The 18,619-nt window shown below is 36.8% G+C and overlaps 1 pseudogene; it reads right to left on the bottom strand.

Moving 5' to 3' along the window:
* Window positions 1-14,868: 14,868 nt before the first annotated feature.
* On the bottom strand, window positions 14,869-16,013 carry LOC103255954 (annotated as a pseudogene).
* Between the last annotated feature and the right edge of the window lie 2,606 nt (window positions 16,014-18,619).

Genomic DNA, 18,619 nt, shown 5'->3' with positions numbered 1-18,619 from the left:
TAGTGGACCTTGAACATCCAACATAATACTATAAGAAAATGACTGACAATGGTGGGAAACTATGGGAAGGGAGGGGAAGGGGGATGGGATTAACGGTAATAAATATCTGTCTGGGGACAGGAGACACCTCTTATCAACAAGGGTGCCTGAACGAAGCATATTTGTATACCTAACCCTTAACTGTATACCACAATATCATAATAAAAATATTGATTATTTAAAAAAAAGAGCATGCAAAGCAAGGGCCTCCTGGTTGACTTGCACAAAGGAACAGAAGAAAAGTCTCTCGTTTGGGTCCAGAAGGGGGTTTTGTCAACATGCTGTTGTCCAATGCCCTTCATACAAACTCTTCTGGCTGGGGGCTCTAGCCAGTACAGGGTTGGCCCCTGCTTTTCCAAGGTGAGGAGTGGAAGGCGAGGCAGCAGCCGGGCGACCAAAGCGCGGGCGCGCGCCGGGAGGCGGTGGATGGCCGGCTGTCTGGAATGGAAGCGTATGTGTGATGGTGATATTCTCTACTGTATTTCAGGTCTAACATGTTTTCCTAAGAGCATTAAGTATTCATTTTGTCTTTTATTACAAAAGTAAGGCACAGATCCCTTTTTACCATTAGAGTCGTGACTAGTTGTATTGACGTTATAATTATTTACAAGTAAAACTAAGTTTGGATATATTTCCGAGTTTGTGCTTCCAGTAATTCGTGGTGATTCTTACAAGATTATTTTCTGATTAAGCGTAGCAGCACCTGCATTCACTCATGAATTATCTTGCCTTTTTTGTTTCTCTAGTTTGATCATTTTCTGCAGAGCATCATTGGGGAAGTTAACTTTGAATATCTATTTGAAAGGCTTCGTGTGTGTGTGTGTGTGTGTGTGTGTGTGTGTGTGTGTGTGTGTTTGAGTCAGAGTCTCACTCTGGCACCCAGGCTGCAGTGCAGTGGCAAGATCATGGCTACCGCAGCCTCATCAAACTCCTGGGCTCAGGAGATCCTTCCTCCTCAGCCTCACAAGTAGCTGAGACTACAGGCGTGCACCACCATGCCTGGCTTTTTTTTTTTTTTTTTTTAATTGTAGAGACCAGATCTCACCATGTTGCCAGGCAGGTCTCAAACTCCTTGGCTCAGGCAATCGTCTCTTCAGCCTCCCAAGTATTGGGATTACAGGCATGATCCGCAGTGTCCAGTCTTAAATTCTTTTATTTTAGAAAGCATTGCAATGAAACATTAAATCACTGTGGTCACAGATTCTCACTCTTCCTTTCGATATTTTTTTCCCCAGTGGCTAATATTTTATTCTGTTGTAGTAAGGCATGGGAGCAAAAAAAGACAAAGATTCTTTGGAATAATTGATCCAGTCATAATGAATCAATTTGCCATTGGAACTTTTTTTTTTACAAAGTCATTCTTTTGAAAAATTTCTGGCATGAATTGAAATAGAGTCTGTGAAATACAAATTTTTCCCCTGATCTGAGACTAGATTTTGAAAGAGTGAACCCAGGACAAAACCATAGTATGAGAAAAATAAAATGATACTTTTATACATATTTGTTATCATTTTAACATAAAATATGTAAAAGAGACATTTATTTGGAATTATATATTAGCCTATATTTTTTAATTTTTGTGTCATAAATGCTCATATTAAAAACAAGGACTAGTTAACAGTGCAAAATTGTGCCAACAGTAAAGGACTTGGGCAGGCTGAACTCCATATTGGTGAAGCATACGTCAGCAAGGGTGTGAGAAGGGCAGGTTTTAATCACCTGAGAAAGTCCCATGAGAAGAGCAGGATCAAGAGAGTTAAAGGCAACAGAAAAAGAAACAGAGGTACTTATAAACTGAAACCCTTTGGGATTTAGACTAAACAAACTCTCTGAGAATTGGCAGTGTGACAGCCACATATGGGGTGTCCAGGATACCCTGAAGCCTGCCAATCTCTTACAAATTTCTCTTACAAGCCCCAACTTGATGGTTTGTATATATCAACTTAACAAAATGATGATTTCTAGGTCTTCTGTGGAAAAAATACAAAAGATTCTATTGGTTCCTTTCATAGTGATAGAATGGGCAGCCTGACTTTACAGTTGAATTCACAGAAAATTTCTTGGAGGGGGTTAATGGCAGCTGTATTCTCTGCTTTTAATCAGATAAAGTTCAGGTAAGAGTCACTTCTTCATCTGTATTTCAAATGTTTCCATTTAAATTATCTTTGTATCAACTCTTGTTGTCGTAGTGAGTAATCACACACCCATCTATTGTAGGACATCCTGAATCCTTTAAATTTTTTATCATTATGAATAAAGATGTACATAATTACATGCAAGTTTTATTTGGACATAATTTCTCAAAGCTGTTGTCTTTGGGATGAGATTTTTGGATTATAAAGTGAGACTTGTTTATCTTTTTTTAAAAACTGCCCATAAGTTGTAGGAGAGGAAAAATAATTTTTTCTCTACCCTTTCTGAGTTCTTAGCCAGGACTGAGACAGCAAGGATAGGACTCAGCCTCTCTCACACACTTTAACCACTGAACTTTCCAGCAACACTCCAGCTGGAACCATCCTCCAGATCACAACCTTGAAAAAAACCTGTTAAGATAATCATGATTCACCATAAATCCTGCTTGAGACAATAGCCTTCTGACTGCCCTTCACCTGTATGTGCACAAGGACAGAGAGTATCCAATTGTAATCCTTGCTTCCTCAGCACATCCTAAAGTTCTAGCCCTAACATTATATAGAGCATGGCTAGAGATGATAAAAACAGGGTCCCAATCTGAAAGTGCCATATACCCTGAAGGTTGGAGTTATAATCTTACAATAGACGTTTATTTATATGAGTTACCAAGAAGACTGCTGCCTGAGTTTTTAACTGAAGGAAAGAAACTAAGTACTCAAGGGAGCAAATTTCAACAGGAAATGTTGGAAAGTAAATTAGTTGTTTTATAACTGTACCCTATCAGATTCTAGTTGTTAAATCTATCACTTGCATGTGTATAAAATAAAAATGAAATGATATATGGAAAATATTGATAGAGGTTGTCACTAAATAATAGATTTATGAGTAAACTTCCTTCCTTACACTTTTTTGTATATTCTGTTTTTACGCAAAACAATAATTGTGAAGTTAAAAATAGTAATTAAAATAAATTAAGCTAAAAAGATAGAAACATAAATCCAAGCCCATAATTCCTATCTCAACCTCCACTTCAAATGTTGAAACCAAGATTCTCTAGTCAAATATCAGTCCTGGGATTTAGCTGTATAAACTTTGGCCTTTAATCTTGCAACAATCCAATCTTCTCATGCACCCTTTGAAATTGTAATCACGGACTTTGGCTAGGGAAATATTGCAATTTTTTTAAATGCAGGGACTAAGTTATGCAAACAAAATACAAGGACCGTATGGTGTTTATACTAGGTATTCAATAAATGCTGCCTGAAACCAGACGCAAAACTCATTTTTTTTTTTTTGAGGACTCTTATGTGTCCATGGAATACAGATGAAGTAGTGTTTCTAAAATGAATAAGGTATGCTAAATAACTACCCATCATTTCACCAATTAGAGCTGAATGAGTCGTGCATGTTGAATATTTATTCCATAATCACCGAAACCTGTGACAGACCCACAATTCTTCAGAGTGCAACCATTAGAAAAAGGCTCATCAATTAAAACTCCTAATTGGAGGAGTGCAAGGATTCCTGCTTTATTGTTTATCCTTATCTACACATATCCTGCGCCAAACTGAATGTGTCAATTATGTTCTCCTATTATTCGGTGCATACAGACTAGATGCTCCAATTACTATAAACATTGGCCTTGGGCATGCTCACCACACTATAAATATGGCAAGATAGCTAATAGGAAAGCTGCAGTCATTTGCCATTTGAATTCCATTTTCTTGCACCAGGCTTTTTCCCCAACTCTGAAAGCACTCTGTTTGTCAGCAGTATAAGCAATTAAAAGGTTCAGTGGTTAAATATTGCTATGAGTAGTTCAAATATAAACTACCATTTAAAAAGACAGACAGAAAGACAAACACAGGTGTATAATAAATGCATGTTACATGAACCAATCTAGAACTAGAAGAATACTGACACTCTCCTTTCCTCCAAGAAGACAACGGCTCCATGTAAGGGTAGAGGGGGACATGTAGTAGGAGGTATTATGCCATTCAGAGATGGCCTTTTATGGGAGGGAAAATCAATACAAGCATTTTATTTACAAATGAAACTCAGGGTTATTGTTTCATTTGTCAAGATTTTAGACCACAGAGTAGGAACATTTAATGAGAATTTAAATCAAACTAATCTTTTTGAAATTGTCTATTTATTCAAAACATTAAACTTAATTGGCGCTTCAAGACAGATGATTTTTTCCTTTTTATCTTGGTTGTCTTAACTCTCACTACTGCCTTCCGGCTGATTTCTTTTATTAGACTCCTTAAGTTCCATAATTGGAGCTAATGTGTATTTCTACTGTTACTATTAGGCTTATGAATTGGTGACAACTCCAGACCACCACCCAAGTTCCTACAGGGAAAGGAAAATGCACGATAAAAACATAATCTTGTTCACTTTAAAGAAATTTTCATATAAAAATAGTTTATTTTCCTCTTTAGAAGAATAATCCTTGGCATTTGTTATAATCTGGTTCCAAATATTATTGTACTGTTTTAGATTTCTTTGGTTTTTAATTATCATGATTTAAAAAGCAAGTAAAAAATGGTTATTTGTGCTGATAGGTGTTGGATTTTTCTTTCTTCTTGGTTGTTCTCAGTAATGTATAGAACAGAAGGCAGACACTCTTTTCCTACAGCAGAAGGGACAATAACAACAACACTATAGCTTACTTCAGCTGCCCTGGGCATTTGAAGTTTCCAGAAGTGATTTTTTATTTAATTCCATTCTCTTTCCCTTGTGGAACCTACTCTGTTCCAGGTGCTTTCTAATTAATTCTTACAGTCGTTTTTTGTTTTTTTGTTCCTTCTATTTTACAGATGAGAACACTGATTTATTTAGAAAGCTTGGGATTATTTTATTCTCAAAGATCCACAGCTGGCAAGTGATGGAATTGGAGTTTGCCTCTGCCTCCCTACATGTAAGAAGATCTTACAGTACCCATCTCCTTGGCTGTGAAGTTGAAGGAATGAAGACTTGGAATAAGATTCTGTACCGATTCAGCCTTTTATTCAAGACTGTTGTAATGTGTCTGTGTTTCTGATAAGTTTGAAGAGAGAGAACATTTAACAATATTTTGGAATATCTTTAAACGCATTTTTCAGAGCACTGATAATGGACAACCCAAATCAGAATAATCTGGATTCTCATTAAAAAGAAAACTTTCTAGGCTTTATTCTAAACTTCCTAATTAAAAATTCTATAAATGGAGCCTAGAAATCTCATTTCAAATAACCTCCTTACTGAATTTTTGAGCACACTCACTATGTTTTGAGTGATATTCTTCATATAATGTAGTAAAGTTTATTTATATAATTTATAATGGGACTATTCAAGGTGAGGTATAGTTATTTAAAATAGTAATTATCATAGAAATTATGAAACTAAAATTTGTTTAGTGGCACATTATTTGGATTTTTTTAATGACACTGTAAGTCAGATGCTTAGGAAATGAGAAACATAGTCAAGATTCTTACTTCTCATTTTATTTTTCTTAACACTTTCAAATTTAAATATTTGTTATGCTAGTGAAACATGGAGACCACATCACTGTACTGTTAGTCACAGCTGCCAGCATTCACAAGTGAACAAGAATTTTCAAACTCTGATCACCTTTCCTCCTAGCCTATGATTGAGCCTCCCAGAGGTGAGTTAAGAACCTCAGTGTCTGCTATGCCATTTAAAACCAGTCACAATACAGTGTTCTCAGTTATCCAAGTGCAAGAGGAACATGAGCAACCTGATCATTGAAAATGTGGCTAATAGGAAATGACCAGCAGACAATGAGGCAACGGGCTTATTAAAAACCACAGCAACACAAACCCTGAGCTAGAATTAAGGTGTGTGCTGCAGTGTGTCTCTCAGGAGCCATCAACATTTTATCAAACCCTAGGTGCAAAGGCGACAGGTGACACATCCACCTCTCCTCTTTCACTGCTGACTTGTTTCCCTTCTATTCAGTTTCCTCTGTTTCCCTACCTCAGCTGATTTAAAACATGGTTAAATTTTTAAAAACCTGTGTAAAAACAAAATGCTTGTTTTATTTAAATAAGAAAACAGATTTGCTTTAGAAATCCATTAGAGCATTAGAGTTTTGTACCTATTACTGTTGTTATACACCTATAAGTCAGTCACTTGTCAGTTAAAATTGTCTCTTCTAATGGGTTTAAACATTCCCAGATGCATGGGCTGCTCTCCAGAAAGCATGCAAGGCATAGCATTCACTGTAGGGTAAGAGTGCTAGATTAATTGTCGCATGATCATGCAACATTTTTTTCAAGTAATCAAATTGAAACTGAGTTTCTGATGTTAATGCAAAAATGTCACAGATACAGCCAACGGAAACAGCTTCCATGTGGCCTTGTGCTTCAGATTATAACATTTGTTTTTGAATACCTACTCCTGCTTCATGCCCATAAAGTCCATGAGAGAAGCACATAATATCATACTCGTATTAAATTGCATCAATGTTGAAAAGACATTTAGTTTTCATAAAAACATGTTTTAGATGTTGGAACAATATGAGGTCAGAGCACTCCATGCTTCGCATCAAAGATATTCCTGGCATGTCTCACCCCTTACTGGATTCATTAATGTCATCATTAGAATGTTAGGCTGTCTCAGCTGGCCTCGGTGGCTCAGCCTGTAATCCTGTGCCTTGGGAGGCTGAGGTGAGGGGATTGCCTGAGCCCGTGGGTTCCAGACCCACCTAGGCAACTTGGCAAGACCTCATCTCTACAATTACTCAAAAAAATTAGCCAGGTGTGGTAGCGCGCACCTGTAGTCCAGCTACTTGGAAGGCTGAGGCAGAAGGATCACCGGAGCCCAGCAGGTCGAGGCTGCGGTGACTAGGAGCAGCCACTGCAGTCCAGTCTGGGCGACAGTGAGACTCCAACTCAAAAAAAAAAAGAGAATGTTAGGCAGTCTCTATATGCAAACATTGATTCAAAACCTTGACAGATACCAAATGACTTTCCTCCATTGGACAAAGCTCAAGGTGAAAAGACTTTATTTAGCAGTCTTACCTCAAGGAAGTCTACATCTACCACAAACTTAAGTATTTAGAGGTCCTGAAATACAAAAGGAAAATATAATTATTACTATTTTTCATATGAGGAAACTGAGTACTTGACACTTTCTTAAGACAGGAAGAGAAACATTTCTCATATCTCAGACCCATAAATAGCAACATCCATATTTTTGGATGGAATAAAAATAAAAAAGCTTCAGAGCAAAAGATCTTTCCCATGATTTGGCTAGGTCACATATTTCATTCCTTTCTACTGGGGCACAATAAATTAATGCTAATTATGCAGTGGAGTCAGTGGCTTTTCCTATTCTGAATGTTGACCGTGGGTATCTCGGAACTAGATGGGCTGGCTTCTGACTTCACTCACAACCACTGCACAGCTGTGAGTACATGAACACCTGCTGGTCACTAGTCACCCTTGAAACCACATCTGGCCTTCTTTCCAAGCTGTCCTCCTATACATGCTGCAGATAGATGAGAAACACTTCTCTAGCAAAGTAAGGTAATTTAAAATGAAGACATTGTGGCGAATTCCCCTGGCAGGGTAGGAATTTAGTGGGCAATTGATAATAGAAGTTTGAAATTCCTTAGGGAAAATCTATTAACCAAAATAATTAATGTAACTGACAGTAGATATTTTTAGATAATTTATTTTGGAAATGAGTCTCAAAGTTGATCACCAATATCAAATTCCCCAACATCAAGTCAAAATGTCAGGGTGAATCATTTGTATATTTATGTTCCCTTAGTATGTAATTTTTTTAGGTATGTAAGTCTTCAAAATGCCAGGAAAATGCAGAACAACTACAACAATCATAATGACATGAATTAACACTTTGACTACTAACCATATCCTAAATATTTTTTGTGTAAAACAATTCATAAACTATATATAAATTAATGCTACCAATAGTCATATGAAGGAGCTGCTATTTATTCCTATTTTACAGATGAGAAACTGGGGCACAGAGAGATTAAATAACAGAAAATTATCTCTTTATTCTCCACAGCTTCTTCATTTTAAATTAGCTTTCTTTGCTAGAGCATTTTTTTCTCATCTACCTGAAGGGCTGGTATTCACTTTATCAAAAGATGGTTGCATGTGGAATTTATGCACACATGTTAAATATTTTAATATCAGCATAGACTACATGCTTGTACATATTATGGTTTCTTTCCCTGTATTTCTAAGGCACTTGGAAGTCATCCCTATTATAGCAGATATTATTATCACATGGATGAATTTCATGTCCACCTCCCTGACTGGGTTGTGAATTTCAAAAAACAGAGATTGATTTATGCATTCTTTTATTCCCAATGTCTGCCAAGGCACATTGCCTACAGTAGGTGCTTAATAGAAATTGAATAAATACAAGAAATCAGTGATACAGAGAAAGATATTAGCCTCTCTAATTATATTTCCTCATCTAGAGATAGGGAAAAAAATAATGTGACATCACAAAATATGCAAAATAATTGTGAAACTCAAATAGATTAAAAATATAAAATATACTTGGGAAACTAAAGTTATGTGTGTGTATATATATATATGATTATGATTTTTGTTGGTCCTGAAGTTGCTACTAAAATTACCTCCTTCGCTTATATAACTTCTTTACTTGAAAATGTTTACTCGGTACAAGTCCAGCCAATTGTAGGTGTGACTGAACCACACCAATCCCAACAGATATCTTGGTTTTAGCATGTAAAATCAAAGTATCATTTCCTCAGGCTTATCCAGGAGTAGACTTTATCAACATAGTAGACAGAGCATGGATAAATTCTCCCTGTACACTGGACTAGACTACAAATACAGTTTAAGAATTTCAATTATCTAAGATTGAACAAGATTGCCATATGCTGCCTGTCCCAACAGTCAAATTTATTTATGAGGTCTGAGCTGCAACGTCCCCAGTGCAGTTATTAATGACTATACAAGAGACATATGCAGCCAACCTTTCTAACTATATGAAATTAGGTCTTAATGGATTGCCTGAACCCGCGAGTTCGAGACCCACATGGGCAGCAAGACCTCATCTCTACAATAAATCAAAAAATTAGCCAGGCATGGTAGCATGCACCTGTAGTTTCAGCTACTCGGAAGGCTGAGGCGGAAGGATCGCCAGAGCCCAGCAGGTCGAGGCTGCGGTGACCGGGAGCGGCCACTGCACTCCAGTCTGGGCGACAGAGTGAGATTCCAACTCAAAAAAAAAAAAAGAAAAGAAATTAGGTCTTATAATAGCAGCAGCAATAATAAAAGGCTCTAACCTAAACGACTAAATTTAATTTAAATATAATTCCTCCAAATAGAGACAAACTATTTGTCTGTCAAACCATGTATACGTTGATGCTCTGCTTCTCTTATGTTCCACTCGCTTTAAATTAACACAAGTGATTTTTTTTTTCTCCTGGAACTTTGTCTCCCAAGGATTTGCCTCTTCCTTCTTATAAATGACCTCTAGAAATTCATCTGTATGGCAAGAGGTCAGTTGTCTCTTTGTGGACTCATCTAAACCACTCACAAACTTTGGCCCAGATTACAGCATACATGTGCCAATTCTTTTTTTAAAATTATTTTTAATTTAGATTGAGAAGGTTCAAGTGCATATTTGCTGCATGAACATATTGCATTGTGGTGAAGATTGAATCTCAAGTGGCTCATTCCCCATATAGTGAACATTGTACCTAATAGGTAGTTTCTGAACCCTAAGTCTCCTCCCAACATTCCCTCTCATTAGTGTCCCCAGTGTCTATTATTTTCATCTTTGGTCATTTAGCTCCCACACATAGGCGAAAGCATGTGGTGTTTGGTTTTCTGAGTTAGTTCACTTAGGCTGGTGATCCATCAATTCAACCCATGTTGCTACAAAGGCCATGATTTCATTCTGTTTTACGGCTGTGTAGTATTTCATGGTGTATACATACCACATTTTTTTAATCCAGTCAATCACTGATGGGCACTTAGGTTGATTCCATAATTTTGCTATTGTGAATAATGCTACACTGAACATACGAATATAGGTATCTTTTTTCATACAGTGATTTCTTTTCTTTTATGTAGATCCCTAGTAGTGGGATTGCTCAGTTAAATGGCAATTCAATTTTTAGTTTTTTGAGGAATCGCCATTACTGTTTTAGACCTAAACACATTCTCAGTACCTATGCAACTTAATTATTATTAACTTATTATACAGAAGTATATATAGACTGGGCTTGGTGGCTCAGCCTGTAATCCCGGCACTTTGGGAAGCCGAGGCGAGTGGATTGCCTGAGGCTGCAGGTTCGAGACCAGCCTGGGCAACCTGGCGACACCTCGTCTCTACAATAAAATAAAAAATAGCCTGCCGTGGTAGCGCGAGTCTGTAGTTCTGGCTACTCAGAAGGCTGAGGCAAAAGGTTCGCTGGAACCCAGAAGGTCAACACTGGGGTGGCCATGAGCATTCATGCCACTGCACTTCAGCCTGGGAGAAGGAGTGAGACTCCAACACAACAAAAAAGAAGTACATATATACATAGAATATGTATAATGATTCCCCCTTTCTTGTTTTGCACTATAGGATTTATCCCAAATATAGTATCAAATATAAATAGATTGGTATAGTGGTTTTCTCAATGATCAATGTATTTCTCAATGATCAGTGTAAAGCCATATTCAACCTCTTATTTTGAACTGTGGCAAGAATTGATGCTGCTTCTTTTCCAAATGTTTTCCCTATTGGTGGTGGAGGGGAAAACACAATAGCTGCAAACTGTGATTAGTAATGAACAGAACATCTTCAGAAGAAGTCAATACATTTCAAGTATAGTGAAAAATTATATCTATGCATGGTCAGTAGTAAAGAACTATCATCTAATAAATCAAAATCTGGGTCCAGGAAAAGAGATGGGAGACTTTGTAAGGGCCCTTTAGATGTGAGTTATCCTTGCCAAGAATTAAGTCAGTCAGTTCTGGTTACATTGTCCGTTGGTAGGCAAATCAAAATTGTTGCTAGAACTCCAAGGGGACACCAAAAATGTTATTGCCTTGGTGAAAAATCTCCCATGATGGCTCATATGATCCACATGTGAGGCTTTTCTCCGGAATACAGCCTTCATTTTAGGGTCTCTAGTGCATTTCCAAGGACAACTTTTGCATATTAAAACTAAGTTACTGAGAATATAGGAATTCTCTTCATGATGAAAAGACATATCACTTTACCAGGTCATAAAATAGTTGCATTTGGATATTGGTGGTAGAAGAAATGAGCTCTGTAGCTGACAACAAATAGTATACATTAAATTTTTCTGGCAGAAAGAAAAAGTATGGTAAGCATTTTTTGAAAAGTCCACTATCAGCCTGTTGGGACCAATATATTAATGAAACAAACAAGCAAGTAGAGTTAAATCATGCCAATTTCAAAGAAACTTCCAATTTCAAGACATTTTTGAAGCAATTACATTGCATTTTGGACCAATTCTGAATAGAATGACAAATATAGACAGTTAATGTGAAATAATTGCCTATTAACAGAAGAGAGTTAATAATTGACACATGATAAAAAGAAGTGCTTAGTTAAAGGAAATCTTAGTTTCTCTACCATAAACCTTTGAAAGCAAGCCTTGATTTTAACAGCTGGGAGTAATAAATTATAAAATATTCAAGACATTATTAGAATTGTTGACAGAATCATGTAGCTCATATCTATTTGAATCTTGTCTTCTTCCAAAGTGGATATTAGAGCGACTTTGTCTAGCTAAAGTGCTTTCTCTACAGAGCTAGTACAAATTATACCACTTGCTCAGAGAACATTCTTCTAAGATAAGCTTCCCAGGATGGATAAAACTCCTGGAAAGAGGACAGTATCTTCACCATCTTCCAGAAAGAGCCAGAAATGGGCTACGTTAATGTGTGGTACTGATAGAATGTTGATGATCAGCATTCTTCCTGTGCAATACTGTCTTCTCAATCAGATCCACTAAACTCTCTAGATAATCCCTGAAGTTAAATGCAACATGCTAAATAATGATGAGTGATGAATCCCTTGACCATTGGATAATTAATGTCCTTTTTTTATCAGCAAAGTAATATACACCACCCATATATATCTTCCTTATGATTTAGTCAAATGCAAATTTTTCATCAAATGTGCACATATATCTCTAGTAAGATAATAAAACCATTTCTTGAAGTGCAAACGTGCCAATCTGTCAAATATGGATTCAAATTTATTAGAGAGGAGGGATAAGACTGATAACTCAGATGGATGTCCATGTTGAAAATCACAGACATATTTATTGTACTGAAAAACAAAGAGATATTTAAAGTTCTTACAGAGTTGCAAAAGCCAAACATCTTATCTCACTCTTTTTCTGAGCCAGATATTTCTCAAACCACTTGATAACCAATATACAATACCCACCATAAATTAAAAAGTCACAAGCCTGCAATATAAACGTGTGCTTTGAAGAGCTTTGAAGCTTCATCACAACCCTGGATAAATAAAAGGAAGTGTCACTGAAGATGGAATTCTGTTAATCCCAAACTGCATGGTCTGGAGGATGGACCAACAATCAAGAGCACACTAGATTATGTCCATTTTTCTTTTAAAGATCATAGTGTTTTGCACTATTGAAAAGTCACATCCTTTCTTTATAAACTTGGTTTACAACATTGCTAAACAGGGTGAGTTTTTTTAAGAAAGAGGATACAAAATTTTCCAAATGTGCCATTTCAGTTAAATTTTAAAATATATGTAATAATTTTTTTAAGACAGAGTTAAGCAGCAGTTAAGAAAGTTGTTTTACTTCTATAAATGTGAACATTGGTCAAGCAACTCTTCCCTTTAGCTTTTATCAAATGTTCCTATCTCTGTGGCTCTCTAACAAAGGCCCTGACTTCACTGTTAATAAATCACTTGCAAATGCGCTGTAGATTTCATCAAAAGTATACATGGGCTCAGAAAAGTCTTCCACTTCTCACCCATGCATTTTTTTCTGTAGTGGTATTTCCCAAGTGATATTCTGTGTTTAATATTTATTTTTATAAAAGTATGTTGAATGTTTTCTGAGATTAAAACAAAAGAAAAATGAACAAAAACTACACTGGCATTGTTTCCTCCTAAAATTTATTTTTAAAATAATGAGGAAAAGTATTTTTTCTTAGTATGAACTAAGAATCTGCCATTAATAAATGACATTTAATAAGTGATAGATGCATAATTCATAACAATAAAAAATATTATTCTCTATTAATCAATTGTGAGTCACAATTGGGACAACTGAAGAGGAAGAAATGAAGAACTGTAGGGCAGGTCCCCACAAATATATGGGTCTCTCCATCTGGGATCCAAAGGTCCCATGGCCAACTTTTTGTGGCCTTCATGCACACCATCAAGTTGGCGTTTCTATGTGTCTGTACTTTTTCCTTTAATTTCTTTTTTTAATAACATTGTATTTATCCCAAAATAGTCTATCATTTCAAAATGTTGATGTAAAAGTTATTATTGAGATGTTTTACATTCTTTTTTTTGGTAATAAGTCTTTGAAATCTGAGATGTACTATATACTTAATAGATATTTCAATCCAGACTAGCCACATTTCAGGGCTCAATATCCACATGTGGCTAGTGGCTACCATATTGGACACTGTGGGTCTGAGGGGAGCAGAGTTGGGTGTTACCTCGGGAAGGTCAATTTGTCACTCATAGGAGGTAGCATCACCTCTGCAGATATGATGTGTCCCAAGAGTCTGATAAGGATTCTTAAAAGCTCACAGACCCAGTTTGTCGGCACATAGAGAGTGGAACTATCTCATGGCAAACTCACATTAACCAAACTCCCAATAATAGCTATCTTTTTCAAACAAGTGTCAATATTTTAATTTACAATGAGAAATATAACTATCAATTATTCTCTCCCTTTGACAACTCTTCCTGGGAAATCAAGTTATGATCAGCTAGTTACTTGGTTCCTATGCTCAGCATAGGGCTCGTGTAAATTAGGGATCAATAAATGTTTGTTGAACAAATTAATTTGGAATTAATGTGTTCCTTTTTTAGCTCTCATATTACTAAGAGAAATTATGTTGAAACTAGTCTCTCTATACTGAAGTCACGTAACCAGTTCCTACTCAAATCCCGGTTCCCAGAAAATGTGAGAGAGAATCTAAGATGTAAGTTGTGCTCAAGGCAAGAAGATTCCAATGGCAAATATTTCACTCCAACAACTTATGTTATGCCAGCTGTTCCATCGATGAATACTAAATGATCACTGGAAACGAAGATAAAACTACCCTCATTGCCATCATTTATTACTAATTTTTACATCAACTGTTTTTACCCAAATAGATGCATATAAAACATTTGTACAAATAAATTAGTGTTAAGAATTTAAAATGTGCAGTAATATCCACAAATGTTCTATGCTCTGAAATCTGTATGTTTTTAAGACTGGAAACCTGAGCACCCTGGCTGCACATTAAAAACATGTCAGAATACATGTATGTGATAAAGAGCTCCCAAACTGACCATCTCATAAAAGCAAGATCAGACTTATGTGCTTTCATTAATCCTCTAATTAGGCTAAAAAGGAGACCACTGAATACTAAAGTCTGGTATTTCCTAAGAAGTGTTGTTTTCTACTAGCTAAACTTAGCCCTCACAAACCAACAACAAAACCAGGATAGTCTTTTGCAGCTCATTGTCTGTTAGGAGTTTGATACATTTTCAATTAAAGCCTTCATTTTTCCTGTTGTCTTCAACATGTGTGGCCCAAACAACACTGTCTCTGAGGTAGCCTCTGATTCAGACTTTGGAACTCCTTTTTCAACTTCATCTTGGCTATCACTTCGATATGGATAAGCAAATTTCTTTTTCAGAGCCTCTGCTATGAGGGCAGCAGGGTCAGTAGCATCCACTGGCTTGGGTTTTACATCTTGTTCTGACCTCTTTACTGATCGAAGTTTTACACTGTTCATACCTTTAAGGCTCTCTAGCATATTTGGCATGTCAGGCTTCTTTGGATTGTTCTTAACCAAAGTCTTTCCAGCACTGGCTTTTTTCTCTCTCCGTTCTTTAATCAGATCAATAGCATATTTACTTTGGTGAAGCCCTGGTGGAGGGGGAGCAGGGGTGGTGGGGGAGGCTGAGGGGGTGATGGTGTGGTAACAGATATGGCAGAGTTGAAGTCACCTGCAATGAAATTTTGCTGCTCTTGCGGGGTCACAATTTTGGCAATCTAAGCTCTAAGAGCAGCAGGTTCATTTTCAAGAGCACTGATCTTCTGCAGGGCTTCCTCATTTGCCAGCACTGTAGTCTTCAGCTGAGGCTCTTCTTGAGACAAGTCTGGTAAGGAAATCTGTCTACTTAGGGGCTTCTCAAAGAAAGGAAGGTCATTCTCAAGGGGTAACCTTGACCTGACCTTTGTTCTCAATCTTGTTGAACACTCTCCTTCTTCTGTGGCTGCCCATCCAACATCAGCAAAAGACGCCACTGCATCCTCTCCTGGGTAGCTGGGGCTCCGTTCTGTTGCCTAGCTGGTAAACTGAAACTGAACTCTTGGACACTGAATCAGAGACAAATTAGTACCAATTTTCCGTACGATACTTCGAGACGAACCATATGGCTTCCCAGACCAAAGTACCGATTGCATGCTTACTCCAACATGTTGAAAAACCATCCTAATTAGGCGCTTAATCCAGTCAAGCATTTAGATGGCAAAGTCTCCCCAAATTTGCATTTCAAGTACTTCAGGCATACATAGCAACACATGGTCCCTGAAGCACACTCAGCCACACGGCAGCCAGCAACCCCTCTCCTGCTATTCAGGCCTCCAGCCTCCTTTAATTTCAACTGGTAGTTGTAATAAGATTGCTTTTTGTATAATAAGCATTTCTAAAAATCTCATTACTTCATAGTCATGGAGGTAAGTAAAGGTCATTTAAAAAAATAAAAAGCAGAATATCATGATTCTCAAATTGTTTTTGAAAGATAAAAGAAAAAGAGATACTCAAAAGTAAAAAAAACAAACAAAAAATGAAACAAAATTATAGTCTTCTTTTTAAAAAAATTAGGAGCAATGCCATTCAAGAAAAAGAAAATTGTTGAGTTTTAGATTATTCTAATACAACATACTTGATAGGAACAAAATATGCAATTTCTATGCCTCTTTTTTTAACCATATGCCTGTGTAAAATCATATCTCCATATTACATTGAAATAAGAAAATTGTGTAGATACAAAACTTGATTTTGTACCTGCTTTCGAAAATTCAAAAAAGGTGACATTATTTCTAATATCCATTATGTATATACTATAAAGATATCAAAGCACAGTTTTTATTTTAACATGTTTTTGGTAAGTCTTTTCATAAGAATAACATAGCATGAAGTTTGTTTTACTTTCTTCCTGTGTAGAATGAACTTAAATTGAAATATGTTTTTTCTTCTGGTATAGACTTACAAAGACAAATATTTTGGAAGATTAGAGGGAGTTAATACTTTATCTACATTCTTCTGTAGATTCTGAGCTGACTGAAAATAAAAAAGCAGAACCAATTAAGAATAGACACCGCGGGTTCGAGACCCACCTGGGCAGGCGAGACTTCATCTCTAATAAATCAAAAAATTAGCTGGGAGTGGTAGCGCGTGCCTGTAATTCCAGCTACTTGGAAGGCTGAGGTGGAAGGATCGCCAGAACCCAGCAGGTCGAGGCTGCGGTGGCCGGGAGCGACCACTGTACTCCAGTCTGGGCAACAGAGTGAGACTCCAACTCGAAAAAAAAAAGAATAGACACAACCTATGCAACCACAAGTGGCATTTCTGCACAGCAATCAGAGGGAAATTAAAATAGAGTGCTTGCATGAGTCACAGAAGTTCTGGATGAGAGTATGGCTTGGTCCTGATGCAGAAATGAGCTTTCTTTAACTTCTGTCCAAACTTGGATCCTCTGACCAAACTTACTTCAGGGAGCTTGAGGAAGGAAATAAGGCTGAAATGAGGAGAAAAAGAAAGATCTTTCTTTCTCAGCCTCTTTAGAGAGGCAGAAGTGCCTAGTGTGGTCCGGGGCAGAAGCTCAGAAAAGTGAAGAATGGAATTTTGAAACTTCTAGAAGCAATTTTATTATAAAGGATATAATTTATTTAGAGATGAGATCTTGCTGCCCAGGTGGGTCTTGAACCCACAGGCTCAGGCAATCCACTCACCTCAGCCTCCCAAAGGCACAGGATTACAGGCTGAGCCACCAAGCCCGGCAAATGATATAATTTCTAAACTTTATTTTATTATAAAGATGTGGGGTGAAAGTCAGGATTAGATACAAAATTATTATTACTTTTTTATAATCACTTCATTGGAGAAAAATAGAGCTTGAGGATTTCACATTCTATATGCAGACTGAGCTTAAATCCTAGTTCTATTACTTATGGCAGCACAGCTTAATCACTTATAAAAAATAAGGATAATGATACTATTGCTATCACATCTAAAAAGCTCTCAACTATAAGATATAATTTTAAACACCGCTAGTAAGGAAAACTACAACCAAGTAGATATGAGACAAAGCTCTCTTGATACTATGAATTTCTATTCTGTGTGTTTATTGAAAACATTAATTATATATAGGTCATTTTATAAAGCCTAGTGCTCCTGTGTTGGGTGCATATATGTTTAAAATGGATATTTTCTGCTCATGGATTGAGTCCTTTATCATTATATAGTGTCTTTCCATGTCTTTTTAACTTTTGATGTTTTGAAAACTGCTTTGTCTGATACCAGAGAAGCTACACCTGCCCTCTTCTTTTTTCCATTTGCCTGAAAGATCATTTTCCAGTCTCCAACTATGAGCCTGTGAGTGTCCTTTGCAGTGAAATGAGTTTCCTAGAGGCAGGAGAATGTTAGCTCATGCTTTTTTATCCAGTTTGCCACTATGTGTCAGTGGCACATTTAGTACATTCATGTTCAAATTGATTATTGAAATGTGAGAGTTTATCCCTGTCATAGGGCTCTTAAGAGGCTCCTTGCTTCCTTTTTACTTTTTTATTTATACATTATGTGTGTCTTTTCATTTTGTGAGTGCTTTGTTAACTCTGTGCTTGCCTATACTTTTGTGATGGGTATGACTGTTCTTTCTTTCCTTTTCTTTCTTTTTTTTTTCCTGCATTCAGTACTTTCTTAAGCATCTTCTGAAGGACTAGTCTGGAGGGGGTATATTTTCTTTTTTCTTTTTTTTTAATGCATCTGTTGGATTTTATTTTATTTTTTTGTTTTTGTTTTTGTTTTTTAATCAACATTTTTTATTATGGTTTTGTGGGGTACAGTTAAGGGTTAGGTGTACAATTATCTTTCATTCAGGCACCTTGTTGATAAGAGGTGTTTCCCCATCCCCAGACAGATATTTGCTACTGTTAATCCCATCCCTCTCCCCCCCATAGTTTCCCAGT

The sequence above is a fragment of the Carlito syrichta genome, unplaced genomic scaffold (genome assembly GCF_000164805.1).
Source record: "Carlito syrichta isolate Samal-C Ts95f unplaced genomic scaffold, Tarsius_syrichta-2.0.1 Scaffold288763, whole genome shotgun sequence".
NCBI classification, from domain to species: Eukaryota; Metazoa; Chordata; class Mammalia; order Primates; family Tarsiidae; genus Carlito; species Carlito syrichta.
Note: the sequence above shows the minus strand (reverse complement) of the source record. Positions and strands in the feature narration are given on the sequence as shown.